Source organism: Anopheles aquasalis, chromosome 3 (assembly GCF_943734665.1).
Source record: "Anopheles aquasalis chromosome 3, idAnoAquaMG_Q_19, whole genome shotgun sequence".
NCBI lineage: Eukaryota > Metazoa > Arthropoda > Insecta > Diptera > Culicidae > Anopheles > Anopheles aquasalis.
In genome coordinates this window covers 15,770,001-15,785,404 of record NC_064878.1, presented here as the reverse complement: position 1 = coordinate 15,785,404, position 15,404 = coordinate 15,770,001, and the positions used below count along the sequence as shown (strand labels likewise).

General features: G+C 48.4%; 1 protein-coding gene across 1 annotated transcript in view; it reads right to left on the bottom strand.

The window, feature by feature from the left end:
- The window catches only part of LOC126578705 (CD151 antigen-like), a 57,877-nt gene that overhangs the window by 41,464 nt on the left and 1,009 nt on the right, over window positions 1-15,404 (bottom strand). Inside the window, exon 2 of the mRNA XM_050241550.1 lies at window positions 13,393-13,634. The gene's annotated coding sequence lies outside the window, so the exon portion shown is untranslated. The remainder of the gene's footprint in view (window positions 1-13,392; window positions 13,635-15,404) is intronic.

Below are 15,404 nucleotides of genomic sequence, written 5' to 3'. Positions count from 1 at the left end.
ACTTGAAGCATTGACTGTTCTGAATCTAAAAGGATGGAGCCTAAATCTTGGGGTCAAGGATCATCAAAACATTGGCTGCATTTAAATTGATTTTTAGTCTTCAATTATTGGTATTATCCAATAACCTTTCCATCACCCGTTTAATTTTAATGATCACTCACATTAGTGGGATCAGTACACATTATTGTGCTTGAACACTAGGAAAGTTAAATCCCATTTTAAGAATTTCTTGCTATTTTTGCACTAAACTAATACTGTCACATTTTACGAATCATTGAACATTTACTCGAATCTGAACCTTAATTGATGTGATCGACTGATCCGATAAGGCATTTGTGCTATTTTTCATTCGTATTGAAAATAAACTTAAATTATGCACTTTCTTTGCCCTGCCAGTAACTTTTGCTTCGCCATTTTGTGACCATTGGTGCCTAAAAAACCTCAAGACAACAATGCAAAAACAATAATTAACACTACCACTGACAACTGACAAAATGAATTGCCAATTGGATTGAAATTTGCGATAGTAAAACGTTGCAATAAGAAGGTATTTACAAAACCATTTTCGAACTTTTGTTATTTCTGATTTGTGCATTAAATCGGATTTTCCATAGTTGTCGACACTTCTCATATCTTTCAAAGCTCACTTATTAACTTAAAAGTTCCGCCTCGAAGAGCTCATCATCAGATATCAATAGATTGGTCGAAGAGATATAGCGTACTCTTCAAAAAACCGTTTGTGCACCCAAGCTGCAAACATACGTACGCTCATTTCCATCGCCGGCATTACAAAAAAAAAAGATTAACCAAAGGAACGAAATGCTTCTCACAGTCACAGTCGGCACATATCGGGGCACCACTCTACCATCCGCTTTATCAACCCACACGCAACACAACGATGACTTTCCGGTACAACCGGCCGGCGATCGAGTGAGAGAAAGAGAGAGAGCGGAGAAATGCCGGCACGATGATAGTCTGTGGCTGTGGCTCAAGGCGAAAATTGCCAAGATGGAACGAATCGCGAGAGGCCCAACCCACACGCGCGACCACGCTGCAACCGTCGTCGTCGGGTAGCTTGACGTCGCCGTTCCGGTATGTAAGTGCCACGCCGCTTCCCACCCATCCCACACCCCGTACTGGACCAATTTACTCGAGGTACCTACTCCTTCCTCCCCACGAAGTCGATAGAAAGGATTCAATCGGTCTGAAAACTTATCGAACCATAACAGTTGTCGCATTGGACCCGTGCACTCGTCTACACGCGACTCGAGCGCGAGCGTGAAGTGCAAATGTGAATCCAACCATGATAGCTGCATGCGGACCGCGAGATGTGTGGGATGTGCGAGTGGGTGGAGCGTCGCGCGAGCGGCTGCATATGAAATGAAGCTCTGCTGATGCTGATGTTCATTTTACACCTTCATGTAATCATGTGGTCTGGCATATCGGGATTCAGTATTCGGGGTTTCGCTTGCTTTCTTGCCTGTGCACATAATATTCCGGAAAAAAACTTCCGGTCCATTTATGCCGCTACTCATGATGGTGGGAGTATTTTTCATGTTGGAAAAATCCTTCAAATTCGAAGAAGTGCCGAGAGAAGAAAAAAAAAACACGTCTCGCTGCCATCCTTTAAGGGGACAGCATTGGCTTACTGGTGAAGCGCCCCTCCCCGATGTCTCGAGTCAGGTCACTTCGGTTATAGCCCAAATGTATGCAGGCATAACACAGCTAGAGTAGGTAAAGTTGCGGCTGTTACGCATGTGACGCGCACGAGCCCGCTTGCAATGTCGCGTCAAGGAAAGGAGTGTCGGATGACGGGACAGAGTTGGTTCTTAATGCGTTACAGATGTGGGTGATGGCATGACTTCGTGTGCGGGATCGCGCAACCCGTCTCAGGAACATGTCACATCGCACACATGTTTGGACGCTTTCCCTTTTCAGACGGTTGAAACTTACATTCGACATGCAGATACGACGCACCAACCCGGTGTTTTGCTACAGCAGGCCGATGTTTGTTTGGACCTTTTTGCTTGATCTAAACAACCACCACTTCCGCCCAACATCTGGACACGATGCAATCTCGAACTTTCCAATGACAGCGACATGTAGCAACCTTGCATGCGCGGGCTCAGCCGAAAAATATTTGTTACGCAGCGTCAGCGGAAATGCGCGCGCACCCAAGTCAGCGACAACAGGTACGCGCGATGGCACTGTTCCCACGAGCCAGAACTTGGAGACCGCGGGGCGGAGAAGGCAGCTTCTCCGTTAAGAACTTTTAGAGTATAAATAGGCTAAGCTAGCTCTTAATAAATGGGCAGTTGGAATTTGTAAGACGACGGTGTCGCTTGTTTCACTACTCTTTCAGCTCGTCCGAAAAGCCTTTGCTGCTAAGTCTTGCTCTGGGCCCCACCCGCGGTAACCCTTGCAAGTCTCCCTCATTAACCCTCACAGGTTTTCCGATCCGGATTGTCGACGAGACAAGCACATCGAAATCCCTCGCAGGAAGTCGCGAGGTGTCCAACCCCCCGATAGTCCACGCACGCGTCGCGTAAAAGCGAACATTTCGACTGGCGCGGCTTCGGTAAGCCGTGACTAACAGCCAGCGACCCTTCATCTGGTGACAGCGGTGGGATCACAGTCAAGTGGGACCGTGATACCCGTACCCTCGCGTGTGTGTTAGGACTAGGCTGGTGATTAAGTGAAAGTGCGGTATTTTTTTTTTACTTAAGTGATAGTGGTGAACTATTGTTGTGTTTGTGATAGTGTGTTTGGTTTTGGACCCGGCGAACTATCGAAGACGACCAGCCGACAACAAAGGACCCCGCGTGAAATCATTAAGTATCAGGTTAGCCATGATTTGGTAAGTGCTAACAGAGTAAGATTTTTTTTTTTTTTTTAATTCCCAATGACTGATCGAGTACTGCGCAGTCAAGCATCAGAAAAAGGCACAACGCCAATACCCACAGCTCCCCCGGTAGAAGTAACGGACCAACAACCACCATCCGTTACACACACACCGGTTCCTCCGAATCAGGAGCAAGAGAGATTTATCGCTTCTGGGTGCCAGACCCCTGCAATTGCAGCCGGGTCCCGTACAGGCAGGACAATTCAGTTCGATCCGAACCTCACGCTAATAGAGGCGGACGAACCAATCGATTTGCCTACCGAGCATTTCCAGAGATTAGCGGAGGATAGAAAGTCAGTATTAGAGCTCAAAGAGAGCAAGATGGCTTACCAATTCCCCATTGAAACGGCAATGAGGGTGGTTCCCGAATTTACAGGACGGTCCCGAGAGCTGGATGGCTTCCTATACCAGCTGGACCGATTAGCCGCAAAGATCCCAGAATCCGCGCCAGAGGCCGAGCAAGATTTGATCCAGGTTGTACTGGCCAAATTGAAAGGCAGTGCGTCTGGACATTTTCGTCGGATTAAAGCCGACACGTGGAAAGAGGTTAGGGCTCGCCTCAAACAAGAATTCGGGGGCAACCTAAAACTCGAGAGCATTGCCCAGCAAGCAGAGCTGCTGGAGCAAGGCCGCCACGAGAATTTTAGATCTTATAAAGATCGGGTGCTGGACCTTTGGGAACAGCTGAAGGAGTGCACGTCACAGGAGGAAGAAGGGTACCCTCCGCGACTTTTTCGGCGTCATGCGATATCAGGATTGCATGACAAAGCATTGAAAGCGGTGGCACGAAGCCACCGAGATTTGGGCATACTCGAGCTGTTCACTCTTCTAGAAGAGGAGCAGGAAGAGTTAGATTATGATGAAGATTTGGAGAAGCGGAAAAGGGGATCATGGATAGGGAACTCTCGATGGGATCGAGCGCCACGCCAAAACCAAACAGGGCCACGGCAACGCCCGACACATCAAGATCAGGACCACTTCGCCCGGCAACCCCAAAGGGGGACGCAACAAGAGTCAGGATACAGGCCCGCACAACGAGGAAGGTGGAATAATCCACGGTCAGTGAATTACGCCGAAGATGACGGTAGAACGTATCACGACCGAGACGGGGGTTTTATACCCCCCGCAAACCGGGCACCAAGGGACTCAAGAGGGCAGTGGCCACAGGGAAATCAGAATCCAGGGCCAGGATACGCCGGAGGGCGGCCAAAAAACTGAGAAGCCGGACGCACGCAAAACAGTCAGGGGAAGCGAGTGGCCGGCAGGGGAGAATGGAGGAGAAATTTTTCGCCCACCATCTCGGAGTGGTGAGGTTTCCCCTTGAAAACACGGGAACCGGCCATATCACGGTCAAGGTAGACACAGTGAACGGTGAGCCCAGCGTGGTGGAGTTCCTAGTCGATTCAGGTGCCTCAGTTAACTTATTAAGGTGGAAGGATGCTCTTAGCATGGGCATGAAGGGGATAAATGCAAGAGAAACGAAACAATTGACAGGTTTAAGTGGACGAATGGTAGAAACGTTAGGGACCTGCCTTTTGGAATTAAGAATAAGAGGGGACCTCTATCCGGCAAAGTTTCATGTGGTAGCGGAGTTAATGCTACCCGGGCTATTAGGAGCCGAGTTTTTAGAAAAATACGCGGCACAGATCGACTACGGTACACACCAAATCACGTTGCACCCGGAAGAATCAGAGAAAGGGCAAACAGAAGAATCGCCCACCAGTGAAGCCAGATACGATACAATAGCTCTCGAGATAGGGACCCAAAACTCAAATAAGTGGGGGGGCGAACAGGAAAGGTTCATGAGTAGCCTACCCTACCACGAAAGAGAGGAGCAAGAAGAGTGGTATCGGGAAACCAACCTCGACTCCGGCCTAGACTACGACGTGGTCGATTATCGCGACGCACAAAAGGTCTCGGGGCCGGAGAGAGCCGTGAAGCTCATGGAAATTTTGAAAGTAACCACGGAACGGGAAGGAATCTCGCGGATTGTAGACCAATTCAGCGATGTATTCTTTCTGGAAGGGGATGAGTTTGTATGCACTAGTGCCGCCATGCATGAAATAGAAACGGCTCATAACATTCCTATTGTCAAACGGCAATACCGATTCCCTGAAGTTACTAAGCAGCAGGTTAGGGAACAAGTGGAAGAAATGTATAAATTAGGCATTATCCGTCACAGCACCAGCCCATGGAACGCGCCGGTGCTATGCGTCCCGAAGAAAACATTGGACGCGCAGGGAAACAAACGGTATCGTATGGTAGTCGATTTTCGTGAGCTGAACCTCATCACGAAGCCGTTCGTCTACCCGATTCCGCTGATACCCGAGGTTTTGGATACATTGGGGGACAGTAAGTTCTTTTCCACTTTGGATCTGAAATCCGGATTCTACCAAGTGCCTATACATCCACGAGACGCCGCCAAGACCGCTTTTTCCACCCCAACCGGACATTACGAGTTCACTCGAATGCCTATGGGATTGAAAAACAGCCCGTCTACTTTCCAGCGTCTAATGAACACCGTGCTGTACGAGATTCCCGGAGTACGAGCAGTGGTTTACCTAGACGATATCGTCGTTTTTGGCAGAACGATATCGGAACACAATGAGCATTTAAAGCTCGTGTTAGTGGGTATGCGAAAGCATAATCTACGGCTAGAGCCACTAAAGTGTCAGATTTTGCGCCCAGAAATTGAATATCTGGGCCACCATATCGATGCCCGCGGGGTGAAACCGTTGAAGGAAAGCGTAAAGAAGATAGCCGACTTGAAACCCCCGACAACAGTGCGGCAGGTCAGGTCTGTGTTGGGTACCGTTAACTTCTACGCCAAGTTCATACCCAGCGTGGCGCGATTACGTAAACCGCTGAACGACCTACTGAAAAAGGGGGTCAAGTTCAGCTGGACCGACGAGTGTCAACAAGCCTTCGAGGGCCTCAAAGCCGCTCTGGTAAGCGAGCCGCTGTTGGTAAGGCCCAATTACGCTGACACATTTGTTTTGACGACCGACGCCAGCCAGTACGCAATCGGGGCGGTGCTGTCGAATGAAAAAACGATGGACCAACCCATTGCATTCGCTAGCCGAGGCTTGGTCGGAGCGGAGGAACGCTATCACACGATCGAGAAAGAACTGCTCGCCATCGTATGGGCGGCAGAATATTTCCGTCACTATGTTTACGGTCAGCGTTTTATTATTTACACTGACCATCGACCCCTTGTTTCCATGTGGCGCCTAAAAGAGACGTCGTCAACTCTGACAAGGTTGCGTCTAAAGCTGCAGGGTGTTGACTGTGACATTCGATATAAGCAAGGTCACGAAAACGTGGTAGCAGATTTTTTGTCACGACTACCATCGGACCGAACCGAGGTAGAGGAGGAGGAGGTGGAGAAACCACCCCACGTAGCCATGATCACACGATTGCAGGCCAAGCGAGCCAAATCAACGGTTAAGCCCGAACCACCGAAGAGGGACGAAACGGAACGAGGAGAGTTATCGCATGTGGAGGAGCTAATGAATCTCCCCACGGATCTAGGCAGGGAAGAGGAGCCACTGGCACAAGAACTGTTCGACGAGTTCGAACAAGCCAAAATTAGCCAGGTAATAGATGTGCGAAAAATAAAGACGTTACGGAAATTCGAGACAGATCCCTCTTCATACAGAATAGTGATTTTCAACAGCCGAACCATCAACCAGGAAATTTTACACTTTTGGATCCCGCCCCACGGATTGAAAGATTTTACTACGGAATCCGTGGTGCACATACCGGAGGCGAAGATCGCCGGGGTCATTTTGGAAGGGAAAGGCAACTCACTCATAGACAGTAAGCTTTTCCTCGCAAGGTTTTCAAGGTGTCTCAATTTGATTCCTTTAGCGAAACAGGAACTACCCATCCTGTCGTTCCGACGAATCAGACAAATGGAGGTATTGGAAATGATCCAATTTTTGGGAACGCAGCGAGGATGCTGTTTTGCCCTACACAACGCCAGTGCGGACCGAATTGAGGTCGACGAAAAGGACGTGCCAGCGTTATTGAAGGAGTTTCACGACGCTCCTTTAGGGGGGCATGTTGGCGCAAAGCGCATGCGAAAGAAAATAGCCGCCATTTACAGCTGGCGGAACATGAGACACGACATCGAGGATTATGTTGCTAAGTGTGAATCGTGCCAGAAAAATAAGATCTGCCGATTCAACAAAATCCCCATGAAAATAACCACCACGGCCGCGGTGCCGTTTGAAAAGGTGTTTATGGATATCGTGGTGCTACCTGAAACCGACCGAGGAAACCGGTACGGATTAGTGATCCAGGATGATCTCACGCGGTACCTAATTGTGGCACCGCTGGAAAATCAGGAGGCCATCACGGTAGCAAGAGCTTTTGTAGAGCATGTAATTTGCATGTTCGGTGTCCCTGAGGAATTGGTTACCGATCAAGGGACCAATTTCATGAGTCAAGTGATGGTCAGCGTATGCAAGCTGCTAAAAATCAAAAAGATTAATACTACGGCATATCACCCACAGGCCAATCTAGTAGAGCGAGCAAACCGAGAGCTTAAAATGTATCTGCGCCAGTATGTGGTAGGGGACCCGTTTACGTGGGATCACCACATACCGTACTTTTGTTTCGAGTTCAACACTACCGTTAACTCATCAACAGGGTTCACACCGTTCGAGCTAATGTACGGACGACAACCCAAACTGCCCACCTCTTTTTATCAACGGGAGATCGATGATGCCAACTACCACACGTATGCGGACGAGTTGCGCAAAATCTTCCGTCACATCCACGAAACGGCGCGGGACAACCTTCAGCAGTCCAAGGAGAGGCGCAAGGTTAATTACGATAAAGGCGCACGAGAGTGGAGTCCCATGTGGGGGGATAAGATTTTGGTCCAAGCCAACCCTATGGGGGTTGGCCAGAAACTCCAAAGCACCTGGAGAGGACCGTACACCGTGATCGACATACCGAGCGAGCAGACAGTGGTTATTAGGAACGGACGCCGGCAAGAGCGGGTCCACGTAAATCGAGTGAAGAGGTATCTGGATTAAGTAGCAATCCCAGAGCCTCCACTGACTGAAGTACTGAAAAAGCATAAAGGACTAAATCAAAAAGGAAACAAAAGGTTACAATGAAAAGACAATTGCATAAAGTCAAAGATACACGATATAGAAAGGATAATGAATGAAAAACAAACACGGCATAGATGGAACAATGGAGTCAGTACAGATTATAGAAAAAGACCTGCAATCACGACGTTTTCCTAACTGGCAGAAGATTTAGGTTCGCGCAAGATTAATTTTTAATATAGGATTCCCGAAGAAAACCAGTTAGTAAGGATAAAAGTCATGTAAGATCTCAGTTATCGGTGTTTACATCTCTGTCAACGTAACCTGTGAGCATCGCTTCAACCTGTTAGCGGAGTTGCTGGAACCTGTAGCAACAATTTTGGGTAGAGCCGGTACGGCATGGTGGCAGACAACATGGCAGACTAGAGGGACGATCAGCTGTAAGCTGATGATTTCACTACAAGGAGATGGTTTTGTGTGAACCTATGTATGATATGCCTTCGTACTCTGGCAAAGTGATGTGAAAGATGTGGGCGAGACACCAGTTACCGGGCTTGGACATACCACGGAGTATATGGGACGACCTCGTAGGGCGAAGTGATCAGAGTCGTGAAGAAGTGAAGTGCTAAACACCGCGCGACGAGCATGCGACGTCCTCACTGAAGCTGAACCTGTACCCAGAAGGAAGAAGGCAGCTGCATGGCACCGATACACTCAAAATGCATGACGATTGTCGATCATCTACTATTGGGATCACCGAGTGCATCGAACATGGACAATAAACCCATCCTGCACCTTCCCCGTGCTCAGCGCCGATGTATGACGTGAGAGACTACCGCCGCAGTGGACACAGCAACCGATCCGATCAGCCCGTCGATCAGCCCAAGCCAAGCACAGCCCGCCTCACAAGGACGCCTCAACACCATCCAGATCGCCGACCAAAATCGCCCTCCAAATAGTGTTTTTCATCTACCATTCGTCGCCACCATTGTCACGCCACTCTGTCCCTAAGTACTCTACGCCGTCGTGATCATCGAGCTAGGACAACGCCTTTTGATGAAAACCGATAATCTAAGATCCAGGGTAAGAAGGAATTCGGAGTTTAGAGTAGATATGGGATTAGTGCGAACCTTCACTTCTTCAGTTGTAATGGTAAACATATTTTCATTCGTCGCATGGAAGACAGTCAGAAAAAGAATAAGCACTAAGAGACTGAAAACAAATTGCTTCCACGAACAAGAAACGAAACAACACAAGAAACGAGAAAACGATCAGTACAAGGTCAATCATTATAGCTTGAAACGGAAAAGATTTTTTTTTTAAGCTAGGAGTAATCGGGCGGACACTAAGTGAAAAGGAACCTTAAGAAACCAGTAAGAACGAAAACATCAAGAGTAAAAATGATGAAGAACCAGGCCCCTGAAACAATTTAGAACGCCCAAGAAGGGGCAGGAACATTGTTACGAAGACGGGTGCGGCCTTGTGGGTGCTAGCTTCGGCACACCCCTAGGATTCTTAGGAACGTAGGTGTCCTAAGGCCGGGTTCGATTCCTGGCACCGTCGACAAAAGCAAGTGTGAGAGGCCAAGAAAAGCAATCAGCCCGAGGGAGGCCAAGTTAAAAGCCCAAAAGAGAGGCATATATATATATATATATCCGCGCAAATTAGGTAAGACGCGAGAATTAGGCACCATCGGCACGACGGGGGAAACCAAACGTCCAGCTCCCGGGTTCAAGCCCCGGCCCCCGACCGATTGGTTAGCTAGGAGCCCACGAGAGGCTAGAAGAAGACAACGCGGAGGAGACCGACGGCCACGTAGGGGGATATCATACGCCAAACACCTGGGTTCAAGTCCCGGCTCCCTCCCGTTCGGTACCCCGGTTGTAAATAGGAGACGTCCTTACTTCCGCGCAAAGACGCGAGATTATGCGCAGAGACGCAATTATGTAGCAAGAAACAAAGGGAAAAAGAAACATAGCTAGCAAGAAATGAAGACGTTAAACAAACATCAAAGGGGGGCCTAGGTCAGACAGAACGACAAGAAATTACGTATCAATGCCCGATACTACCTCAGCTTTTAGGATTAACTTAGGTTTAACTTACAACTAACGTTCGAGGATCTGCCTGATCAGTTGATCCTCGAGCGCAAATAAGTGGGGGGGGATGAAGCGCCCCTCCCCGATGTCTCGAGTCAGGTCACTTCGGTTATAGCCCAAATGTATGCAGGCATAACACAGCTAGAGTAGGTAAAGTTGCGGCTGTTACGCATGTGACGCGCACGAGCCCGCTTGCAATGTCGCGTCAAGGAAAGGAGTGTCGGATGACGGGACAGAGTTGGTTCTTAATGCGTTACAGATGTGGGTGATGGCATGACTTCGTGTGCGGGATCGCGCAACCCGTCTCAGGAACATGTCACATCGCACACATGTTTGGACGCTTTCCCTTTTCAGACGGTTGAAACTTACATTCGACATGCAGATACGACGCACCAACCCGGTGTTTTGCTACAGCAGGCCGATGTTTGTTTGGACCTTTTTGCTTGATCTAAACAACCACCACTTCCGCCCAACATCTGGACACGATGCAATCTCGAACTTTCCAATGACAGCGACATGTAGCAACCTTGCATGCGCGGGCTCAGCCGAAAAATATTTGTTACGCAGCGTCAGCGGAAATGCGCGCGCACCCAAGTCAGCGACAACAGGTACGCGCGATGGCACTGTTCCCACGAGCCAGAACTTGGAGACCGCGGGGCGGAGAAGGCAGCTTCTCCGTTAAGAACTTTTAGAGTATAAATAGGCTAAGCTAGCTCTTAATAAATGGGCAGTTGGAATTTGTAAGACGACGGTGTCGCTTGTTTCACTACTCTTTCAGCTCGTCCGAAAAGCCTTTGCTGCTAAGTCTTGCTCTGGGCCCCACCCGCGGTAACCCTTGCAAGTCTCCCTCATTAACCCTCACAGGTTTTCCGATCCGGATTGTCGACGAGACAAGCACATCGAAATCCCTCGCAGGAAGTCGCGAGGTGTCCAACCCCCCGATAGTCCACGCACGCGTCGCGTAAAAGCGAACATTTCGACTGGCGCGGCTTCGGTAAGCCGTGACTAACAGCCAGCGACCCTTCACTGGGTCTGATCCAATCCGTTATGTTCCGCCGCGGGCGGTACATGAGCATAATTTTGCTTGCAAAATTCCCAATCATCCCACTGATGCTGATGTTCCCTCTTGGCTCATTCCATCATTCCGAGCGGAGTTATCGATACTTGACGCAAAGACTGGGTGCTCGAGCTCGGCTCGAAGTGGCCGCAAAGCGGAGATTGGGAGGGGCCGCAATAATGCAAATGCACTTAAGTGCATTTCGCGGAAAACTATGCCAACGGCATGCCGCTCCTTTGCGCGGATGAAGATGGCGTGGCGTGGCGTGAACGAACCACGTTCCGGGGCATCAGGATGCTTTTCTCTCTCTCTCTCTCTCTCTCTCTCTCTCTCTCTCTCTCTCTCTATCTTTCTTCCTGCCTGTCTTTCACTTAAAACTGTTGGCAAAAGTACAGGCTTTGCACACTTATCGAACTGTGCATACATGCATAAGTGCGATCGTGCGACCAGCATTCCCGGGGCGCTTTGCCAAAACGCCAATATCGCCGGCAAAGCGGCGGCCGGTTTCAGCCGATTCACTGTGCCTCCCCGGCGAAGCAAAGCTAAGCGACTCCGAAACCGATAATAAATTATTCAATTTAACACTCGGTACTCGCAACTTACTACGCTGCAGGGCGCAGCAGGACGGTGGTCCATGGGAGCAAATCATATAAATTAAAATTTAAAAAGCGTATCCTTGCAACCGTGGCTATGGCGCAAGGAATGCCCTGAGGGGTAGCAGCAGCACCAGCAACAGCAGCAACAGACAAAGTATTCACGGGAGCGCCTTGCCACATCCGGGAGCCAAGATGCTGCTCCATTTGTCGTTGGCTACTGGAGCTTCAGCGAGCAACTACGTCACCACTTGAAGAACGCAAAAGACTTTGGTTCCTTTTTTTCGTTCTGCAAGAACCCTCTAGTGTTCGTTAAACAATGCGTCACCCAAACACACGCGGATACATAACACGAAGTGGGGCGGAAATGGCGCGAGCGAAATGTATAATCCTTCGCACAGGAAACGGGTTGTTTTGTGTCTCAAGTGCGGACCACCACTGCCACAGATAGTCTGTCTGTATCGGTGAGAGGGAATGTCCGGACCCAAGTGGAGTCCTTTAAAGTCCTCCCTAAAGCCCTGATGACTGGATGCAGGCATTATGGGAAAGGGAAACTGACGAACAGAAATGGTGCGGATAAGTTCTTATTGCTCCAAGCACGCTCACTCACGCCCTTTTCGAAGATTCTCACGCCATCCTGAAGTCCGGTCATTTGGCATTAACGAACGAATCTCCTCCCATTAATGAAGCACCACGGTACGCCACCGTATGATTTTGGCGATATTTATGTTGCTCTTTCTGGAAACAAACCAAAAAAGCAATAAGAAGAAAAAAACGGACAGAAACACAGACCAACGGCGCTATGCAGCATCATGAGCATATGTATGTATATGCGGAAAGTTTCATTCGACGTGGGTCAAACTTTTGAAATGTCGCTGCCCCAAGGCTGCCCCGCTCGGTTTCTGTGCTTTGGGTGTAGCGATGCGTGAGTGGCTCCGCGGTTCCGGCCCATGCTTTCGAGGGAGGGCTCACTGCCTGGACGGTTTCACACGTGGGAGATCAACTTTCACGTGGTACGAAGATACGACAATAAATCAACCGTCGGAGGTACGCCAGCCAGCGAAGCGATCTCCCTCTTCTCGCTCTCGCAACGACGCTGGAGACGCAAAAGTTACATCGAACAGCATCCATACGTTCACCGTTAATTGGCACTTCAACGAGATTATCATGAGCAATGGCACGGGATGCGGTCGTATACAAGACCAACCCAGGGCCAGGGTTTTTTTTTGCGATAAGAAGTACAGAAGAACCACCTGATTTTTCAGAACCTGAGAACCACCTTAAGATTTAACTGTTTTGTTGTACCATTGAAACACATGTTTAGAGCAAATGCGTCATCAAGAGGATTTAAAGGGTGTGAAAAACGTACAAAATACTGCTTGGAACAACGCCCTGATTGTTGACGATCTCAGAACGTGCCTAAGGTTTACTCATCACGGCCGCGCACATCGCACACAGTTGGCCCCATTTTGCGTTGCCAGATATCCGCTTACGAGGAGAGGCGTCTGTTTCTAAACGAGATAACGTAAACGAGAACACCCAGAACGTGGCCTTTTTTCAAGGGCCGCTCTGTGGACCGTTTAGCTTAGGCAGCTTTGTCGCATTGCCATTTGAAAACATTTGCTATCAGGGCAATGGGATATTTAAAGTAATTTTTTCGCCGTAGTTTTGCATTACTCACCATCAAATTGTAGTCCTTCGATGCACTGGCTGTGGCACTTCAAGTTTTATTCCGAAGCAATTCTCTCATAAATCCATGGTCACGATCAATGCAACTTTGTTGACTTAGGGACTCGACTGTAATCGCTGCGTCACTCGCGACACTCGTTAATTAATTCCAGGTCAAGCACAAGCACATACATCTGTGGCAAGCGTACGCCCTTTTGGCTATTAACAATTCGCACACAATCACACATACTCGCGCTAGCACAGAGAAAAATACAGAAATTCCAGCGATACCGATAAAAATGAGATTGCGAACTTCAAACAGAAATAATGATTTATCTGCATCCGCGGCCTACTTTTACCGTAGCATGGTAGCGTAGCCGCCATCTGCCGTCCCGGTTAGTTTTGAATGGTGTGTTAATTAATAGTCATCCTGGTGTTGGGGAGGTTTTTCGAATGCTCGCTCGATTCGCTTCGCTCCTTTTTTCCCATCTTTTTCCATTTTCATTTTCAGCAAATTGCGTAAACTGCCACGCACGGCGCAGCACGGGCTAATAAGCTACGAGCCCGCTAGTGTTATCGCTCGGAAGTGTTGGCATTTTTTTTCGAAACCGTTTTGTGGCCGGCATGTGCGCGATGCTGCGGATGCTGTCGAAAGTCTAACTTTAACTCGTGCGACACCTAGGTGCAGTCGGTTACCGGTAACAATATCACCTCGTTCCTATGGTGAGGGAATCAATATCGGTTGATTAAGCCCCCGGTTACTGGCACGCCAGTGGACTGGCACTTGTAGAATCATCATCAGTGTTTAATTACAATTAATTATTTTCACACACTTTTCAGTGATTCGCACAGTGGATGCTAGAGACCACCAGCCAACCGGCACCACCCGTTGGTTCGCTCGGTTACACCCTCGGTAGCCAATTGATGGCGTTTCGGGGTGGCTGAATTGTATTTTTCGGTGAATCGGGAAAAATGAAACCGGCAACCGTGTGAGTGCGTGCGTCAAGTGTTTTCCGCGTTGATTGAAACACAGATAAAGCACGATTTGTGGCAAAATCTGAGGCAGAGTGGAAAATTGGCAACAAAAAAACGGGGAAAACCATTACGTAAGCGAGACAGACGCATGTTAGCGCTAGTATGTAAGAGGTAAAAGCATGGTGTTTCGTCGGCGTGATTTCGCTTTACGTACTGTTTGATTTAGCCGATAGAAAGCCGTATCTCGAAGGTAACTTATGGGGACTAACGCATTTGTTTGATTTTGCACAAAAAAAAAAAAAAACGAAACGAAACGGAACACGAAAAAGTCCATAATCATTGTGCATATTTGTTCAAATTCTTAATTTTCTGCCGGTCAGCGGATACCAGAGAGAGAGAGAGAGGGAGAGAGCGAGAGCGGGAGAGAGGCAGGTGCGAAACCGAAATGGTCACAAAAGGAATATGGCCGTTACCAAAGCAAGGTTTGCATATTGGTGTCACTTTTTGGGAATATCTTTATTGTTAAGTTTTGTTTTTTTTGGTTGATATTTTGAGCAAATTTGTGTTGAAAGTTATCTCAAATAGTGTTCATTAGGCTACATTCCATCGTTAGACCTTAGTTATAACATGGCAAACAAATGTTAGCATAAGGCTTGGAATGTTTTAATTTTTAATTAAATGCTTCTCGCTGGAGAGCGTCTAACGATCACATCAATTTATCGCAAACCAGAAGTTGAGCAAGGGACGTATAAACAGGTAAAGCACCCGGTGGACCCTGTAATTTATGCTCCAACATACATATGCATCGTTTTTTTTCGGGGCAAAATAGGGCATCACCTAATGGCAGCGAATTCCATTTGAAATCGCATTCGACCACAGACCGCATTTTTAACGATCATCTATAAAAATAAAACTACCGAAAGAGCGAAAGAGGAACAGCTTGGCCGCCAGCGAGCTCGCGAGTGTTCGCGTCTTCGAATGAAAACGTTATATTCATGAGCGATGATGAGAATTCAAAGTGACGGCAACGGAGTGCTGTCCCGCCCGGCC